General features: G+C 38.6%; 1 long non-coding RNA gene across 1 annotated transcript in view; it reads left to right on the top strand.

Moving 5' to 3' along the window:
* The window catches only part of LOC309827207, a 36487-nt gene that overhangs the window by 6816 nt on the left and 9321 nt on the right, over positions 1–20350 (top strand). The window contains exon 2 of the long non-coding RNA XR_014297187.1: positions 13981–14010. This is a non-coding gene — a long non-coding RNA (uncharacterized lncRNA). The remainder of the gene's footprint in view (positions 1–13980; positions 14011–20350) is intronic.

Below are 20350 nucleotides of genomic sequence, written 5' to 3'. Positions count from 1 at the left end.
CAGCACTGTGGGATAGGTACCATTATATGTCCCTTTTTTTTTTTTTAACATCTTTATTGGAGTATAATTGCTTTACACTGGTGTGTTAGTTTCTGCTGTTTAACAAAGTGAATCAGCTATACATATACATATATCCCCGTATCTCCGCCCTCTTGCGTCTCCCTCCCACCCTCCCTATTCCATCCCTCTAAGTGGACACAAAGCACTGAGCTGATCTCCCTGTGCTATGTGGCTGCTTCCCACTAGCTATCTATTTTACATTTGGTAGTGTATATATGTCCATGCCAATCTCTCACTTCGTCCCAGCTTCCCCTTCCCCTTCCCCATGTCCTCAAGTCCATTCTCTGCATCTGCGTCTTTATTCCTGTCCTGCCCCTAGGTTCTTCACAAGCATTTTTTTTTTTTTAGATTCCATATATATGTGTTAGCATATGATATTTGTTTTTCTCTTTCTGACTTACTTCACTCTGTATGACAGTCTCTAGGTCCATCCACCTCAATACAAATAACTCAATTTCATTTCTTTTTATGGCTGAGTAATATTTCATTGTATATATGTGCCACAACTTCTTTACCCATTCATCTGTCGATGGACACATAGGTTGCTTCCATGTCCTGGCTATTGTAAATAGAGCTGCAGTGAACATTGTGGTACATGACTCTTTTTGAATTATGGTTTTCTTAGGGTATAGGCCCAGTAGTGGGATTGCTGGGTCATATGGTAGTTCTATTTTTAGTTTTTTAAGGACTGTCCATACTGTTCTCCATAGTGGTTGTATCAATTTACAGTCCCACCAACAGTGCAAGGGAGTTCCCTTTTCTCCACACCCTCTCCAGCATTTATTGTTTGTAGATTTTTTTTTTTTTTTTTTTGCGGTACGCAGGCCTCTCACTGTTGCGGCCTCTCCCGTTGCGGAGCACAGGCTCCAGACGCGCAGGCTCAGCAGCCGTGGCTCACGGGCCCAGCTGCTCCGCGGCATGTGGGATCTTCCTGGACCGGGGCACGAACCCGTGTCCCCTGCATCGGCAGGCGGACTCTCAACCACTGCGCCACCAGGGAAGCCCCTATTGTTTGTAGACTTTTTAATGATGGCCATTCTGACTGGTGTGAGGTGATACCCCATTTTAGTTTTGATTTGCATTTCTTTAATGATTAGTGATGCTGAGCATCCTTTCATGTGTTTGTTGGCAGTCTGTATATCTCTTTTGGAGAAATGTCTATTTAGGTCTTCTGCCTATTTTTGGATTGGGCAGTTTGTTTTTTTGATATTGAGCTGCATGAGCTGCCTGTATATTTTGGAGATTAATCCTTTGTCAGTTGCTTTGTTTGCAAATATTTTCTCCCATTCTGCAGGTTGTCTTTTCCTCTTGTTTATGGCTTCCTTTGTGGTACAAAAGCTTTTAAGTTTCATTAGGTCCCATTTGTTTATTTATGGTTTTATTTCCACTTCTCTAGGAGGTGGGTCAAAAAGGATCTTGCTGTGATGTATGTCATAGCGTGTTCTGCCTATATTTTCCTCTAAGACTTTGATAGTGTCTGGCCCTACATTTAGGCCTTTAATCCATTTTGAATTTATTTTTGTGTATGGTGTTAGGGAGTGTTCTAATTTCATTCTTTTACATTTAGCTGTCCAGTTTTCCCAGCACCACTTATTGAAGAGGCTGTCTTTTCTCCATTGTATATTCTTGCCTCCTTTATCAAAGATAAGGTGACCATATGTGTGTGGGTTTATCTATGGGCTTTCTATCCTGTTCCATTGATCTATATGTCTGATTTTGTACCAGTACCATATTGTCTTGATTACTGTAGCTTTGTAGTATAGTCTGAAGTCAGGGAGCCTGATTCCTCCAGTTCTGCTTTTCTTTCTCAAGATTGCCTTGGTTAATTGGGGTCTTTTCTGTTTCCATACAAATTGTGAAATTTGTTGTTCTAGTCCTGTGAAAAATGCCATTGGTAGTTTGATAGGGATTGCATTGAATCTGTAGATTGCTTTGAGTAGTATAGTCATTTTCACAGTGTTGATTCTTCCAATCCAAGAACATGGTATATATCTCCATCTGTTTGTATCATCTTTACTTTCTTTCATCAGTGTCTTATAATTTTCTGAATACAGGTCTTTTGTCTCCTTAGGTAGGTTTATTCCTAGGTAGTTTTTTCTTCTTGTTGCAATGGTAAATGGGAGTGTTTCCATAATTTCACTTTCAGATTTTTCATCACTAGTGTATAGGAATGCAAGAGATTTCTGTGCATTAATTTTATATCCTGCTACTTTACCAAATTCATTGATTAGCTCTAGTAGTTTTCTGGTAGCATCTTTAGGATTCTCTATGTATAGTGTCATGTGATCTGCAAACAGTGACAGCTTTACTTCTTCTTTTTATTTCTTTTTCTTCTCTGATTGCTGTGGCTAAAACTTCCACAACTATGTTGAATAGTAGTGCTGAGAGTGGGCAACCATATCTTGTTCCTGATCTTAGTGGAAATGGTTTCAGTCTTTTATCATTGAGAACGATGTTAGCTGTGAGTTTGTCATATATGGCCTTTATTATGTTGAGGTATGTTCCTTTTATGCCTACTTTCTGATGTGTTTTTATCATAAATGGGTGTTGAGTTTTGTTGAAAGCTTTTTCTGCATCTATTGAGATGATCATATGGTTTTTCTCCTTCAATTTGGTAATATGTTTTATCACATTGATTGATTTGCATATATTGAAGAATCCCTGCATTCCTGGGATAAACCCCACTTGATCATGGTGTATGATCCTTTTAATGTGCTGTTGGATTCTGTTTGCTGGTATTTTGTTGAGGATTTTTGCATCTATTTTCATCAGTGATATTGGTCTGTAATTTTCTTTGTTTGTGACATCTTTGTCTGGTTTTGGTATCAGTGTGATGGTGGCCACATAGAATAAGTTTGGGAGTGTTCTTCCCTTTGCTATATTTGGGAAGAGTTTGAGATGGATCAGTGTTAGCTCTTCTCTAAATGTTTGATAGAATTCACCTGTGAAGCCATCTGGTCCTTGACTTTTGTTTGTTGGAAGATTTTTAATCACAGTTTCAATTTCAGTACTTGTGATTGGTCTGTTTATATTTTCTAGTTCTTCCTGGTTCAGTCTTGGAAGGTTGTGCTTTTCTAAGAAATTGTCCATTTCTTCCAGGTTGTCCATTTTATTGGCATAGAGTTGCTTGTAGTAATCTCTAATGATCTTTTGTATTTCTGCAGTGTCAGTTGTTACTTCTCCTTTTTCATTTCTAATTCTACTGATTTGAGTCTTCTTCCTTTTTTTCTTGATGAGTCTGGCTTGTGGTTTATCAATTTTGTTTATCTTCTCAAAGAACCAGCTTTTAGTTTTATTGATCTTTGTTATTGTTTCCTTCATATCTTTTTCATTTATTTCTGCTCATTTCTTTATGATTTCTTTCCTTCTGCTGACTTCAGGGTTTTTTTGTTCTTCTTTCTCTAATTGCTTTACGTGTAAGGTTGTGTTGTTTATTTGACATGTTTCTTGTTTCTTCAGGTAGGATTGTATTGCTATAAACTTCCCTCTTAGAACTGCTTTTGCTGCATCCCATAGGTTTTCGGTCGTTGTGTTTTCATTGTCATTTGTTTCTAGGTATTTTTTGATTTCCTCTTTGATTTCTTCAGTGAACTCTTGGTTATTTAATAGTGTATTGTTTAGCCTCCATATCTTTGTATTTTTCACAGATTTTTTTCTGTAATTGATATCTTGTCTCATAGCATTGTGGTCGGAAAAGATACTTGATATGATTTCAATTTTCTTATATTTACCAAGGCTTTATTTGTGACCCAAGATATGATCCATCCTGGAGAATGTTCCTTGAGCACTTGAGAAGTATGTTCTGTTATTTTTGGATGGAATGTCAATTAAGTCCATCTTGTTTGATGTATCATTTAAAGCTTGCATTTCCTTATTTATTTTCTTTTTAGATGATCACTACAATGGTGAAACTGGGGTCTTAATGTCCCCTACTATGATTGTGTTACTGTCGATTTCCCCTTTTATGGCTGTTAGCATTTGCCTTATGTATTGAGGTGCTCCTATGTTGGGTGCATAAATATTTACAATTGTTATATCATCTTCTTGGATTGACCCCTTGATCATTATGTAGTGTCCTTCTTGTCTCTTGTAATAATCTTTATTTTAAAGTCTATTTTGTCTGACATGAGTATTGCTACTCCAGCTTTTTCTGATTTCCATTTGCATGGAATATCTTTTTCCATCCTCTCACTTTCAGTCTGTATGTGTCCTTAGGTCTGAAGTGGGTCTCTTGTAGACAGCATATATATGGGTCTTGTTTTTGTATCCATTCAGCCAGTCTATGTCTTTTGGTTGGAGGCTTTAATCCATTTAAATTTAAGGTAGTTATAAATATGTATGTACATATTACCATTTTCTTGTTTTGGGTTTTTTTATTGTGGGTCTTTTCATTGTCTTGTGTTTCCTGCCTAGAGAATTTCCTTTAGTATTTGTTGTAAAGCTGGTTTGGTGGTGCTGAATTCTCTTAGCTTTTGCTTGTCTGTAAAGGTTTTAATTTCTCTGTCAAAGCTGAATGAGATCCTTGCTGGTTAGACTAGTCTTGGTTGTAGGTTTTTCTACTTCATCACTTTAAATATGTCCTGCCACTCCCTTCTGGCTTGCAGAGTTTCTACTGAAAGGTCAGCTGTTAACCTTATGGGGACTCCCTTGTATGTTTTTTCTTGCTTTTCCCTTGCTGCTTTTAATATTTTTTCTTTTATTTAATTTTTTCTTTTTTCTTTTGCGGTACGTGGGCCTCTCACTGTTATGGCCTCTCCCATTGCGGAGCACAGGCTCTGGACACGCAGGCTCAGCGGCCATGGTTCATGGACCCAGCCGCTCCATGGCATGTGGGATCTTCCCTGACTGGGGCATGAACCCGTGTCCCGTGTATCGGCAGGCAGACTCTCAACCACTGCGCTACCAGGGAAGCCCTCTTTTATTTAATTTTTGATAGTTTGATTAATATGTGTCTTGGCGTGTTTCTCCTTGGCTTTATCCTATATGGGACTCTCTGTGCTTCCCAGTCTTGATTGACTCTTTACTTTCCCATATTAGGGAAGTTTTCAACTATAATCTCTCCAAATAGTTTCTCAGTCTCTTTTTTTTTCTTTTCTTCTTTTGGGATTCCTATATTTCAAGTATTGGTGCATTGAATGTTGTCCCAGAGGTCTCTGAGACTGTCCTCAATGCTTTTCATTCTTTTTTCTTTATTCTGCTTTGTGGTAGTTATTTCAACTCTTTCATCTTCTAGGTCACTTATTCATTCTTCTCCCTCAGTTATTCTGCTATTGATTCCTTCTAGAGAATTTTTAATTTCATTTATTGTATTGTTCATCATTGTTTGTTTGCTCCTTAGTTCTTCTAGGTGCTTTTTTAAATGTTTCTTGCATTTTCTCCATTCTATTTCCAAGATATTGGATATCTTTACTATCATTACTCTGAATTCTTTTTCAGGTGACTGCTTATTTCCTCTTCATTTGTTTGGTCTGGTGGGTTTTTACATTGCTCCTTCATCTGCTGTGTATTTCTCTGTCTTCTCATTTTGCATAATCTATTGTGCTTGGGGTCTCATTTTTGCAGGCTGCAGGTTCGTAGTTCTTGTTGTTTTTGGTGTCTGCCCCCAGTGGCTAAGGTTGGTTCAGTGGGTTGTGTTGGCTTCCTGGTGGAGGGGACTGGTGCCTGTGTTTTGTTGGAGGAGGCTATATCTTGTCTTTCTGGTGGGCAGGACCACATCCAGTGGTGTGTTTTGTGGTGTCTGTGAACTTAATATGATTTTAGGCAGCCTCTCTGCTAATGGGTGGGGTTGTGCTCCTGTCTTGCTAGTTGTTTGGCATAGGGTGTTCAGCACTGTAGCGTGCTGGTCATTGAGTTGAGCCAGTTTCACGTTGAGATGGAGATCTCTGAGAGAGCTTTCGTCGTTTGTTATTACGTGAGGCCGGGAGGTCTCTGGTGGTCCAATGTCCTGAACTCGGCCCTCCCACCTCACAGGCACAGGCTTGACCCCCAGTTGGAGCACCAAGACCCTGTCAGCCACACAGCTTTTGGGAAGTCTGAGGTCTTCTGCCAGCATTCAGTAGGTGTTCTGTAGGAGCTGTTCCTCATATCGATGTATTTTTGATGTGCTTGTGGGGAGGAAGGTGATCTCCACCTCTTACTCCTCTGCCATCTTGAAGCTAAATCGTGCCCCATTTTATTAATGAAGAAACTGAGTTTCAAAGAATTTAATATTGAGCCTAAGATTCCTCAGTCTACCAAATTTGTGTTCAGATCCAGAACATCTGACCCCACAGTCTGTGCATATAACCGCTATGCTATACTGTTTCTCAAGAACTGGATATGTATGCTCTCAGAACTGGGAGACCGTTCTCAGCAGAACCACTGATATAAGGTTTTTAATGGATTCCAAAATGATAATAGAAGCTAATTATCAGTACATCTCCTGAGTTAGCCACAAGAAAAATCTTGGATATTACAGAAATAGAAGTCTTTATTAAATAAAGGATAAGTTTAAGAAACATCCACTGCGTATCCAGGATACAATTAATCCAAGATAAATTAATAAATTGAATTAATTAAGGTAAATGACTTCAGGTGTTATAACAACTGCTCCCACACATCAGTGGCTTAGCACAAGAAACATTTATTACTCCCAGTTCAATGTGGTTGGGAGGTGGGCTCTGGTCCACACAGTAATTCAGGGTAGGATCTGGACTAGGGTAAGGAAAGCAGGGTGCTCATCTCAGGTACCAAATTTAAGGGAGTAACTCAGTAATCAAGATAAATAATATTTTAATGCAATATTTTGGAAAAATAAAAACTAATGCAAAAAATATTCATGATGAGCAAAGTATTGAAAATTTAAATTAAGACAGGAGCCAACAGGGCTGGGATAAGTGTGAGGTGATTCAGACTGAGTAGTGCTGGCTAATTAAAGACAAATTTTAAATATTCAACTAAAAGTAGAATGACCTTTACTCAGAAAACGTAGTTTCATAGGTGTGAGCAAAACAAAAGCATGCATTATTGCTCCCTCCCACCATGCCTAGAACCATGGTAAAGGGAAAAAAATGTCTCCAGACGAGTGGGGAACAAACATCGCATTTTTCCATCATTCCAGGTAAGTGATGGAGCACAAGGATGCAGAGACTGGAGTGAGCTTCACTTTAGCAACCATAGGACCCCAAGGAACTGGGTTTGCTCATCCAGACTGGGAGGAACATCTCCTCCACTAACGGGCTTTAGTTGGTGGCTGCCCTGATAAACAGCTCCAAAGAGCCTTTGGTTAAGGGACTTACTGAGATAGTTATTATTGTCACGAGGAACAAGATACCCAGTAACCATCTTAAATAATACTGCTAAGAACCAACAATTACCTTACAGTTTGAATAATATTTATACCCAAATATAAACTCTTAAATGACAGACAAGTCATTATCCCCCTTTTAATGCAAGACAATCAGACTTCAATTAATTTGAAGCATAGTCTGCCGGTTCTAGAGAGGAAGCTAAAGTGGCAGCTGCAGGTGGGTCTGAGACTCAAGAAGATAGTCCTGGTCACCCTATGAGGACACCTTTCCTCAGACAGGTCTTCCCACCAGTCACGGCCACATGACTGTATTTCATTTTCTTCATGGCACTTCTCCCACTCTGACATTTTCTTCTTTAGTTGTTAACTTGTTTACTGTCTGTTCTTATGGCAAGCCTACCCCGTTGAGAATACCAGATCAGGGACCTTGTCTTTCTCGTTTGCCTCAGTACTCCCAGCACACAGAACAGTGCCTGGCATACAGGTGATTATTGGAATGAATAAGCAAGGAAGTTGGAGCCAATCTATTGGTTCTGCCTGGACTGCTCTTTCTTCACAAAATTCTTCCACAGTGATTAGCGCATGAGCAGACACTCAATACATGATAGCTATAATTACTGTTATTGGGTGTGTGGGTGTGTGTGTGGGTGGCTTACGTATGGACCACTGGCTTGTAAGGAAGTATACTCACAGTACCACATTTAAGCTTTTGATGCTGTAAGAGAAATTCGATTTACACTATGCCATTATAATAAGTTTTACATATATAACTCCACATCAACAAACACTCTTATTTCATTTTTAAAAATTTTATTGAAGTATAGTTGATTTAGAATATTGTGTTAATTTCCACTGTACAGCAAAGTGACTCAGTATACATATACATATATTCTTTTTCATATTCTTTTCCATTATGGTTTATCATAGGATATTGAATATATTTACCTGTGCTCTACAGTAGGACCTTGTTGTTTATCCATCCTATGCATACTAGAACAAACACTCATATTTTAAAACAACCACATTTTCTAGGAATTTCTATGATTCTTGATGGATAATGAACATGAAAAGAATTCTGGTAAAGTGGCCATATGATGGCAGCTTTCGTAAATGTTAAACACTCAATATTAATGGAACATTATACACACACACACACTCGTGCACACACACACACATACATACATACTCAGGATAGACAGACAGATAGGTAGATAGATATATTCATACATATATACATGACTATAGGTAGATGTGTATGTTTCCTGACACATAAAAGTCACATGATATTAACATTCACAGCAGAGTTCTTGTCTGTCAAGTTCTACATTATCAAGCAGCACTTATCAACTAAATGGCTTAGAATAATTTATGATCCAAGTTCAAGGAACTGCCACTGGTTCAACATATTAATGACCCATATTAAAATTCATGTATTTCATCAAACTGGGTACATTTTTAGATATTTGGTCATATGACTCTGTTCGGTATCAGATGATCTGATTAATTTATAAGAATTCACAGTAAATTCACACTGTATTGATTTGGAGCTAACTCCATATTTTAACATTCTCCACATTTTAACATTTTAAAACTACCTGTATTTTAACATCCCTGAAATCAAGACATTTTATAATTAACATCTTATAAGTATAGTATTTCTTTTTTTTTCTAAACGCTGTTATTAAAGTAATGGTGTGTCTTCCCATCAGTGGCAACTTAGAATCAAGAAAGTGGTATTTGTATGAAACATGATAGATAGGTTTATAATCTTAACATATTGAGAACTCATACAAAATGATAATTAATGCAGTAAGACCTTTAGAGATAATTGGGCAAAGGACATGAACCTCCCATACATAAGAAAATTGTAACTAACCGGAAAATGTAAACGTCCTTACTAGTACTCAAATAAATGCTAATTAAAACAAAAAGGAAACTACATTTCTGTCTTTTAGATTAGCAAAGAAAAATTTTTTAAAAATCCAGTGCTAATTAGAGTGAAATAGAATGGGCATCAAATTTTGGTGGTATATTGGTACAAAATTTCTGGAAAGCAATTTGGCTGTATATATTAAAATTCTTAGTGTTCACACCCTATTTGTTCTTCTGGAATGTATTACAAGAGAACAATCAGAAATAGGTCAAAAATTTATTTACAAATAAGTGAAAAAAAGTCAAGATTCTAAATTTACATGCTATATTTCAGTTGTGTAAGGAATTCAGAAAAAAAATGATGATATTCTACTTGTGTGTACTTTACAAATAAATGCTTATTATTTTAATAACCAGAAAAAAATTTAAAAACTGAAAGGAAAGAAAATGACCATAGGATGTTTTGACAGAATTTCTATTTCTCCCCAAAGGAAAAGAAGGAAAATTTCTTACCACAAAGTTTATCCTTGTATAGGACTTATCATCAAAAATTACATGTCTGGGAATTTTACACTTTTGTGTGGCACGATATTTCAAGATTTATTAGATTCAGATGACTCCAAAGTCTTAGCCCTTGAATTTAAAATTTTTAGGATAATTGTTTTGAAGCTTGTTATTGTAATTATTTGATTCTTTTTTCAAACGCTGGCAGCTCACTGGTTAAACTTACCCTGTTAAGTATCGTCTTCCTGGATGAGGAAGTTTTCAATGTCCTCACTAAAGATGGTATTAGTCAGCTGTTCATTATCTCTTGCAAATAATAGTCAGATATGGTTTCCATAATGTAAATATTTATTTACCCAGCAATACAACAGAGACTATATGCGGCTAATTAACAGTTGTGTAAGAAGAACATTGCAAAATTTCCTTTTAATAGGACTCCTATGTCCATCCAATTCAATTCTACCTCAGCACGGAAGAGTCTCCCAGAGGTCTTTGGCTGTCTCCTCTTCTCCCTACTTCTCAGCCTCATCTGCAATCTTGAAATTTTAGTTTTGCTTCCATATTCTTTAAAAAAACAGCAACAAAATGCCTTGACTTGAGCCTTTGATATCAGAAAGAAAATAACCAGCTAAAACAGATACTAAATTTACATACAATGTATCTTCTGTATTTCAATAACTTCCTTCTTATTTTATTTACAGTTTCCTGTATTTATACTTTGGGTATTTTATTTAGGTATGCTGATGTAATGCATATCATTCAGGCCCTCAAGTATCTTGCAGGGTAGTTAAGGGTGGTAGGGTTGTGGGGCAGGTATATTATCAGCAATTATAGTTTAAGGTGAAGAGTATCATCCATTCTTTTATCCAACGTAAGTTTACTGAGTGTGTGCCATTAGCCAGAGAGAGTTCTGGGCATTGGAATATAGTGAGGTATAAGGCATAGGCTTTGCTCCCTGAGTAGGAGGGTAACTGGACATTCTAAAAGCATGGAAGAGAGGTGGGCTTCCATTAATTGCTGATCCACAATAATCTCAGTTTCTTTTCCCCTCATCCCATATTCTCATTCCTAAACTCTGGCCAAGTGAATTTCTCATTCAGTAGGTCAGGGGTGAAAACTGGAACTTGATTTGTTTTGAAGCTTTCCTTGTAATTCTGATACACAGTCAAGTTTTAGAACCACTACAATGAATAAACAGCCATAACCATCTCACTCGGAAGCAGGAGAAATTATTGAAAGCAGCAGAAAAACATTTCCTTGACTCATCTTTTTCCACAACATCTTGCTGCTGTTAGAATTTTGGTTTAGAATGTAAAATCATTAATGGTATTTTCTCTAACTCTGTTTGACTCTATAGATAAGACTGTCTTGTGCTCTTCCAGATGATTCTTGGCTTTGATAAGTTATTGAATTAATAGTCAGCTGAAGTTGTTTCTTTTGTTCTCATTTGAACTTTTCTTCTTATAAAAATGATGCTACAATCTAGTGTCTTATTGTTCGTCTGCTTGGGGCAAGCCAGTGACTCTTTTATAGTTTCACAGATGTGCCATGCTTTCTTGCCTCTGGGTCTTTGAACATGCTATTCCCTGTCGCATTCATTGGCTCATTTGTATTCAGATATCAGGTGTGAAAACATAATTAACTTTTACACATATGAGATCTCAAAAGATGTAATTTCCATGCATCCTGTCATAGAAAGCTATTGATGATGGGTAAATCTAGATAGAGGAAGACAAGACTTGGGAAACAGCTAGCTAAGGAATAGCAGCCAAGAGAAGGAAGTCCCAGGATGACACTGGGCAGAAGGATGCAAAAATCCAGAGAGGAGAACCCTAGGGGAAAGAAAAGAGCTCTTGAAAAATAACACAGACAAATATTTAACAAATATGATGGAGTAATTAGTCATATAGAAACCTTTGCAAATGATAAAAGAAAGCAAAACAGAAGGTTGTTAACAAAGGAAAATGTAATTATTGCATACAGTGGCTGAGCAGTGAATAATATTTACATTATCTTTGTAATATGTCCATTGATTATTTCTCCTACCATTGTGATATACCTTTAGTGGGACAAGGGGAGAGGAGAACTGAGTGTGTGAGCAGTGGTGGTGTAAGGGCATTAAATCCTCTACGGATGCAAAAAGTCAACAGGGAAGATGTAAATTTGATAAATCAAAAAATAATAGGCACATGAGAAAGTAATATGGAAAAATTGCCAGCAGAAATGACTATGAGAATTCAAAGTAGTTGCCTAAGTCAAGGATGGGTGGGGAATAGGGGATGTGTACAGGAGACTGTGCTGTTGTTTTTTCTATGAAAGTCTTTCAAATATTGATATTTAGAATATTTTTGTTATCATTGTGTTCAAAAAGTACATATATTCCTTGATTAAAAATATGAATCAACATGTATATATTAAGCAACCGCCACATGTCTGGCAAAGTGCTGAACTCTGCCCCTTATATAAGAGAAGCTAGAAAACATAGTTCTGACCCTCCAGGACCCTAAGTCACCTTGGAGGAGATATCAACCCATATCTAAAAAAGAGTACAAATGAACTTATCTTCAAAACAAAAATAGAGTTACAGATGTGGAAAATAAACTTATGGTTACCAGGGGTAAGGGGGTGGGGAGTGTAAATTGGGAAATTGGGATTGACATGTACAAACTACTATATATAAAATAGATAACTAATAAGGACCTACTGTATAGCACAAGGAACTCTACTCAATACTCTGTAATGGCCTATGTGGGAAAAGAATCTAAAAAAGAGTGCATATATGTATAACTGATTCACTTTGCTGTACACCTCAAACTAACACAGCATTATAAATCAACTATACTCCAATAAAATTAAAAAAAAAAAACAATGAAAGAAAAAGGTGTGACCAAATCTGAGAAGAAATGCAAGAACTTTTGTATTTAAATTATGCGCACCTTAATCTTTATAAAAGTGTATAAAACAAAAAGTATTGTCAAATTTATAATTCCTTCCCTTACTCCAAAGGCAATGAAAATGAATCGCTCTACTTTGGCTCCTCCTTAGGGATTTACAAATTTGGCCCCATTGAAGCCTCCCTAGTAGCAGAACTAAAGTGAAGTACTAGCCAAACACTGCATTTGTAATGCAATGGCGGCTTTGCAGTCTTCAGTCTTGGCTCCTTAAAAAAAAAAGTTCTTAAGTGCTTCCTTTGCACCAGACACTTATAACGTGAGCAATGAATTCCTGTTCCCTTTGGCCCAATAACTGTCTTAAAGGATGCTGCAGAGATGACTGAAGAAGGACAAGCAAATAAGAAATTCAAAACAAGAGGGTCAGAATAATGGTAGGCAAAAAAGGAAAAAGGAGAGTACAAATGTAGTTTGTCAGGACTTTGGGGGACAGTTTCACAAATGCATTTCTTGCCACTGTTGCATATTTTACTTAGATGTCCTGTCACTTCCTCTGTGCCCTTTGTGTCAGAACTATTTGTTAGGAAGGTTAAAATCACTGTGGAAGTTGTTTATGTGGCACGTTCCTTGACAAGAGATTTATCTTCTGGTCCTCTGAGAAGTATTAAGTTACAGCGGACACTTAAGCCTACTCAAGTTAGAAGGTGTTAAATGTTCTTGAGTAAAGAAAAAAAAGAAATCTCTGGAGGGAAGGTGTATCTCAGAGATCCACTATTGCGTCTACTCGGAAGTTTTTTCCCAAAGTTTACAAGATCAACCATCTCAGAGCCTGAGAAACTATCTGCCTCTTAGACTAGTAGATTATAAAGGTAATACACATTTACTACATTTTGGAAAAAGAAGACAAGTATACAGAAGAAATCAACCATTTCTTGTGATAACACTGCTTACAGTAGATTACTGTTAATTTTTAAGTGATACATGCATATATATAATATTATATATATTATATATACTATGTATATAATATCATATTAATTTGAAAAAGAAGTGCCATATTGTATATATATGTTTTGCTCTCATGCTTTTCTTCCACTGATATTCTGGTCCTTATTCGTGTGATAGATCAAGTTGCCACAAATTTGGGGTACATATCCAGGTCTGAAGGGAACTAGGCAAAGCCTTAAAGAAACCCAGTTGCTTTTTGCCTAGACCTGAAAACCTGTGGGATTCAGTTTCTACTAGAGTTGAAGGTTGCCTTGGAGACAAATTATTCTGTGGTTTTTAATTCAATTAAAGTAGATAATACATACATATATATATATATATATATATTATTAAAAGTTATGTCTTTTCTGTTTATAGGTAACCTTTTCCTGGAAGGGTTTATGCCTGGTAAGTATTCATTGTTACATATTTTTACAGGGCTAAGCAGGACTAGAGAACTTCATGAAAAATTTTAAACAATTTTATTGTGGAAAAGTATACATAACATAAAATTTGCCATTTTAACCATTTTAACTGTCCATCTCTGTGGCATTAAGTACCTTCACAGTATTGTGCAAACATCACCACCATCCACCTCCAGAACATTTTTGTCTTCCCCAAAACTCTATATCCATTAAAAACAACTCTTCATTCACCCTCCCCACAAGCTTTGACAACCACCAGTCTGCTTTTCGTCTCTATGCTTTGGCTACTCTAGGTACCTCATAGAAGAGGAATCATACAATATTTGTCCTTTTGTGACTGCCTATTTTATTTTATTTTATTTTATTTTATTTTATTTTATTTTGCGCTACGCGGGCCTCTCACTGCTGTGGCCTCTCCCGTTGCGGAGCACAGGCTCCGGACGCGCAGGCTCAGCGGCCATGGCTCACGGGCCCAGCCGCTCCGCTGCATGCGGGATCCTCCCGGACCGGGGCACGAACCCGTGTCCCCTGCATCGGCAGGTGGACTCTCAACCACTGAGCCACCAGGGAAGCCCGTGACTGGCTATTTTATTTAGCATAATATTTTGAAGGTTCATTCATGTTTTGGTATGTGTCAGAATTTCCTTCCTTTTTAAGGCTGGATAATATTACATATTATGTATATACCACATTTTGTTTACCCATTCATTTGATGAATGAAAAACGAATTTTTTTTAAACATCTTTATTGGAGTATAATTGTTTTACAATGGTGTGTTAGTTTCTGCTTTATAACAAAGTGAATCAGCTACACATATACATATATCCCCATATCCACTCCCTCTCGCATCTCCCTCCTACCCTCCCTATCCCACCCCTCTAGGTGGTCACAAAGCACCGAGCTGATCTCCCTGTGCTATGCCGCTGCTTCCCACTAGCTATCTATTTTACATTTGGTAGTGTATATATGTCCATGCCACTTTCTCACTTTATCCCAGCTTACCCTTCCCCCTCCCTGTGTCCTCAAGTCCATTCTCTACATCTGCATCTTTATTCCTGTCCTGTCCCTTGGTTCTTCATGGAATCTAAAAAAAAAAAAATCTTTATCAATTACTCATGTTTGAATTTTGTCTCCTCTTGTTGTCTGTGGCAGAGTTGGCTGGGAGATGACCGTTTTGGGGTCCCTTTCCGTGGTGCAGAGTTGTTGGACAGTAGCACCCAGATGGATATTACATTTCCTAGTCCCTTTTATGTCCAGGTGGGCCCCATGACTAGTTTTTGCCACCAATGTGAGAGGAAGTGATACATCACTTCTGAACTGAGGTTCATGATCCTCTAAACACCTGCTGGCAGACTGACACCAGTGCAATATTAAAACCATGAGAAGGCAGAGCCACAGGTGGAAATAGCCTGAGTCACCACTTTGAGAAGAGCCTCCCAGGAGGGCCTCCCTGTTGGGAATTACATTGGATTTTGCATGATTGAGATTTTCCTATGTTAAGCCTCTGTGATTTGAGGGGTGTTATTCAGCCCTAATACAGCTTCTAAGACCCATCTATTTCAAGTTTCTTTTCCTGCCTTTCCAGTTCTTCTTTCTCATTGTCCATTACTGACTTTTTCCCTCTGCCTTATCTCCTGCTTTTCAGTCACCACGTCACATTCTCCTTTTTAATAGTGCCTGTGTCTATCTTTTCCTACCTAAATACTCTGCTATGATTTAGTTTAAGCAGAGACAGACCAAGAGGTATGTCAAGCCAGCTTAAAGCCTAGAATGTTAATCTATAAGGGGTGCTTAAAGACCATTAGAAATTTTGTTTACACCATAATCCTTTAAGGAGGAAATGGCAGCTGTTGGAGTGAGAGTTGAGGCCTTCATGGAATCTGCTTTAGTAACAGCAGGTGGTCTCTAAGCTGCCTTGGCAAGCAGGTGGGTTGCGGGCAATACAGGGCTGGGTGTTGATTAGCACCCAGTCCCTTCTCTAAACACATGTAGAGCAAATACGAGAAAATACCAGTTTGTAGGGGCAAATAATTAGCCAACTCAGGTTCTCCACATATTTTAGTCTGGCCCTGAGTTCAGGCCAGCAACTTTTCTTACTCTTTCTGGGCTGTTACATTTAATTCCGAATGGTTCTGCCATTCATCCTTCTTCCTGCTACCTGAGTGATCTTTCTGAGGCACAGCTCTGATCATGCTATCTTTGCCTTGAGGTTGCTCATTGCCTAGGGTAGAACTCCTTAGAATGGATCTGGCACCCCAGGCACTGGGAAGAGAGTAAGAGAGAACCACTTAAACTGTGCAGGCTTTGATGCTACCGTCCCAAATCATGAGCACACACCAGGCAATGAGGATGAGGTGGAAGTCATGGATGTGATATGCCAGGCTGTTTCTCACCTCTGAATCTTGACTCAGACTGCCCCTTCTTCGAGAATTCCAGAAGAGTATCCACTCATATTGCAAGTCTCAGCCCAAGGGATATCCTTCCTGTGAAATCTTTTCTGACAAGCTCTTCACCCTCCATTATGGGTTCCTTTCTGTCTTTTCTTCCTCTCCAAATCCAGGCAGTGGTTGAGGCAGAAAAGCTTAGATTTTTTCCAGCATTTAATCAGGTTCCATGGCAGTGTGAGAATAGTTACTGTAATATTGTTGTTTTAAAGGAAACTATATACTCTGGTTACACTGAGAGTCTTTGGAGGCTGCACGGTGCTCCATGCTTTATGCTATGTGCACACATGGTTGGTAATTGCTCCCTACTGGATCCCCAGACTACAGCATATGGACGATGGAGAGCAGAACCGTCCTATGGGCTAAGCATAAGAGTTTGAATGTGTCCTTTGGGCAGAGGAATGCTCATTTATCTTTTCCTCCTCCTGAACCCCCTTCTTCATTTGGGTGCAATCAATCATCCTTTTGCTGGGAAAAATAAATGTCTTACAGTGAGTTTACCTTGCAATTGAAGTAAAGATAGAGGAAGATTATTGTACAGGAAATCTCTTTGCCTTTCAAAATGTGACCTAAAGGCCTACTAACCTGAAAGGGGTTGGTCTGAACTTTGTTGCCAAAATAGTTGTTTAAAAAATATTTTTCGCAAGCACACTTGAAATACATCACCACCTGCTGCCATTGCTATCGATTAATTAATGGTCTCCAGGTGTCAGGCCAGCAACACTGGACCAATTGAATGTGAATGAAATTAATAACAATCTTGAGATGCCTGAGTTTGATTCCACTAAATGTTTGTTATAAAACTATGGTTTTATTGAGGATTTATAACCAAAGAAGATAGCTTATGAATAACGCCTCTGGGTGGTCTTTACTCACTTTGGGTTCCACCACTAGTTCTGACTTTCCAGCCACACTCCCTTGTTATTAAACAAACAGCCATGCAACTTACACATAGATTTGGTACTGAAAAGTGACATTTACTTGGGTTTTTTTTCTTTTTGGTGGAAGTGGTCAGACACTGAGATAGCATGGCCAAATGGTTCTTTCTTTTTTTAAAGTCTTTATATTTTTTAATATATTTTTTTATAAAATTGAGAGGAATGTTCAGCTATTTCCCATATACCCCTTAGGCACATGCATAGCCTACCCCACTATCAACATCACCCATCAGAATGGTACATTTTTAACTTCAGATGAATCTACATTGACACATCATAATTACCCAAAGTTCTAAGGGCTCACCCTTGGTGTTGGACATTCAATGGATTTGGACAAATGTATGATAACATTTATACATCTTTTTAAAATCATATTTTTAGCTCCCTAAAATTCATCTGTGCTCTGCCTTTTCATCCTTCCCTGTGCCTACTCTTTGCAACTACTGATCTTGTTATCGTCTCCATAGTTGTGCCTTTTCCAGAATGTCATAGAGTTGGAATCATACAGTATGCAGCCTATTCAGATTAGCTTCTTTCACTTAGTAATACACATTTAAGTTTCTTTCATGTCTTTTCATAGCCTGATACCTCACTTCCTTTTAGTGCTGAATAATATTCATTGTCTGGGTGTATCCCAGTTTATTTATCCAGTCATCTACTAAAGGACATCTTGGTTGCTTCCAAGTTTTGGCAATTATAAATAAAGCTGCTATTGTAACTGAAAGTGTGTGTGGGGAGGGGGTCCAGCTGCTCACTGCTCAAAAGCCAATAAAGAGCCAAGATTTGTGGAAAGGAAAGTTTGCTTTATTTTGGATGCCGGCAAATGTGGGGGAAGGCGGACTCCTGTCCAGAGGCCAACTCCCTCCCAACTGACAATCGGGGGCAAGAGCTTTTATAGGCGGAGGGAGGGGGCTACATGTAGCAACAGCACAGTCAGCTCTGACAGTCATCTTGAAATTGGTCATGGGGTGGTCTGATCAGTGTCATCTTGATTGTTTTAAGTACAGTAAATCTTCAGTTCCAGGGTCAGTTTTTTCCTATTTCTTTGAGGCCAGTTCTTAGAATTGTGGCAGTTCATGTCATGGTTACAGTCTGGTCATCATGTAGTTAATTTTTCTACGTGGTAGGGGTTTCAGTACCTATGTGACAGCTCACAGGATATGGCTCAGAATATTATCTATAGCCCTTGAGAAGGAACTAAAAGTCCTTGACTATGCTTAACGACTAAACTATTATTATTTAGTCTTGTTGGACTGTTTTCCTTTGTTTCTGCATTTTCTGACTTCTTTGATTAAACTTATTCTTTAGCTAAAGTTTTTCCATAGAAGAAAGGCAGGCAGAGGACATGGGGGTCAAGGACCATAGGGTCCTGTTCCGTTTCACTGTGACTATCCTTTGGCAGGCTTGTGTGTGGACCTAAGGTTTCAACTCATTTAGGTAAATACCAAGGAGTATGATTGCTGCATCATATGGTAAGAGTGTATTTAGTTTTGTAAGAAACTACCAAACTGTCTTCCAAAGTGGCTGTACCATTTTGCATTCCCATCAGCAATGTATGAGAGTTCCTGTTGCTCCATGTCCTTGCTGGATCTTGATAGCTAGACATGATGCAGGTGAAAGGAACTGCTGTCAAGAGGCCTTTAGTAATGTGGTGGTGAGGTGTGGGAGAGGTGAAGTGTTCTATAGTCCTATGATTAGGTCTCAGTCTTTTAGTGAGCCTGTGCCTCTGGACTGGGAACTTCAGAAGTGTTTCTCACTTCCTGCCCCCTCTCCCCTTAGGTGGGACAGAATGGCTAGAACAGGCTGGAGGTGAGTATTTTCCTACATCCACACAGAGCTGACTGGAGTTAGATATTTGCTTTCCTCAATCAGTTCAGCTCTGATAATACCCCAGCAGGTTAGGCTCTGGTTAACTAGTTTCCCTTGAGAAGTTCATAATGTGGATAACTTTTATGGTTAAAAGTAAAAAAGATGGGACCACGTTTATTCTCAAGTCTTACCTTCTGCTGGAAAGTCTAAGGTTGAAGTGTGTTATTTAATTAGAAACTCTCATAATTTGTGTTTGCTTTTCTCCTAATACTGGCTTAATCACTCCTGGTCCCAAAATAGCAGAGCTACATGCTTCAGTGGGTAAAGATTTTAATTTCCTCTTTGTGGTTGGTAAAACACCCCACTTACCCCTAATGGGATTTTTTCCACCTCACTGACATGGTAGCCACAAAATTTCCTTCCTCAAAATTCTCAGTTAGTAAATGGTGCGATTTGGATCTCACAGCTGGCAAGTGAAAAGGGAATTGCCCACTCCTTTGCCCTGCAGTCCTGGGAGGAAGTCTACACCTCAGCTCTGAGATTTCACAGGCCTGGAAGGACCCTCAGCTTCTTTCACCCAAAGCTCCTCCTCTTTCTCCTCAAAATTGCCTCAATAAGGTGACTGAGATTCTCAGTCAACAACTGGAGATGGAGCTTGAAGAGCTAAGGTCCCCAGAACAAAAGCTTTTGTTCTCACCCCAGGTGTAAATGATTAAAATGAGATTTGTAGCCAGAGCAATGAGGAAGCAGGAGAAAGCTGGCCAGTAAGTGGAAAGGGAAATGGGACTTTCCCAGCAAGAAGATTCTGAAACATGGGATGGGGGAGGGGAGAGGACTTACAGTGGCTTCCTCACAATTTTAACCCAGTCTTGCCTTTCACTAACACTGAGAGAAGGTGCTTGACAGATGCCTTGGGTGTCTTCCAAACAACCGCACCACTGAGACCCTTCTTATCCTCTTGGCTCCATTGCACGTGGAGTGCCTTTCCTGCTTAGAAAGGCAGTGGGTTCCTGGATGCTGTTGATAAATGAGAGAACAGAGACCAGGGCATTCAACTGGTTCCACCCCTGCTAAGAAAGACCATTCCTTTGTTTCAGCATCTGGTTTCATTTTGTGATTTCTGAGGAAACGC

Source organism: Grampus griseus (assembly GCF_964374135.1).
Source record: "Grampus griseus genome assembly, chromosome: 1".
In the NCBI taxonomy this organism is placed as follows: Eukaryota; Metazoa; Chordata; class Mammalia; order Artiodactyla; family Delphinidae; genus Grampus; species Grampus griseus.
Note: the sequence above shows the minus strand (reverse complement) of the source record. Positions and strands in the feature narration are given on the sequence as shown.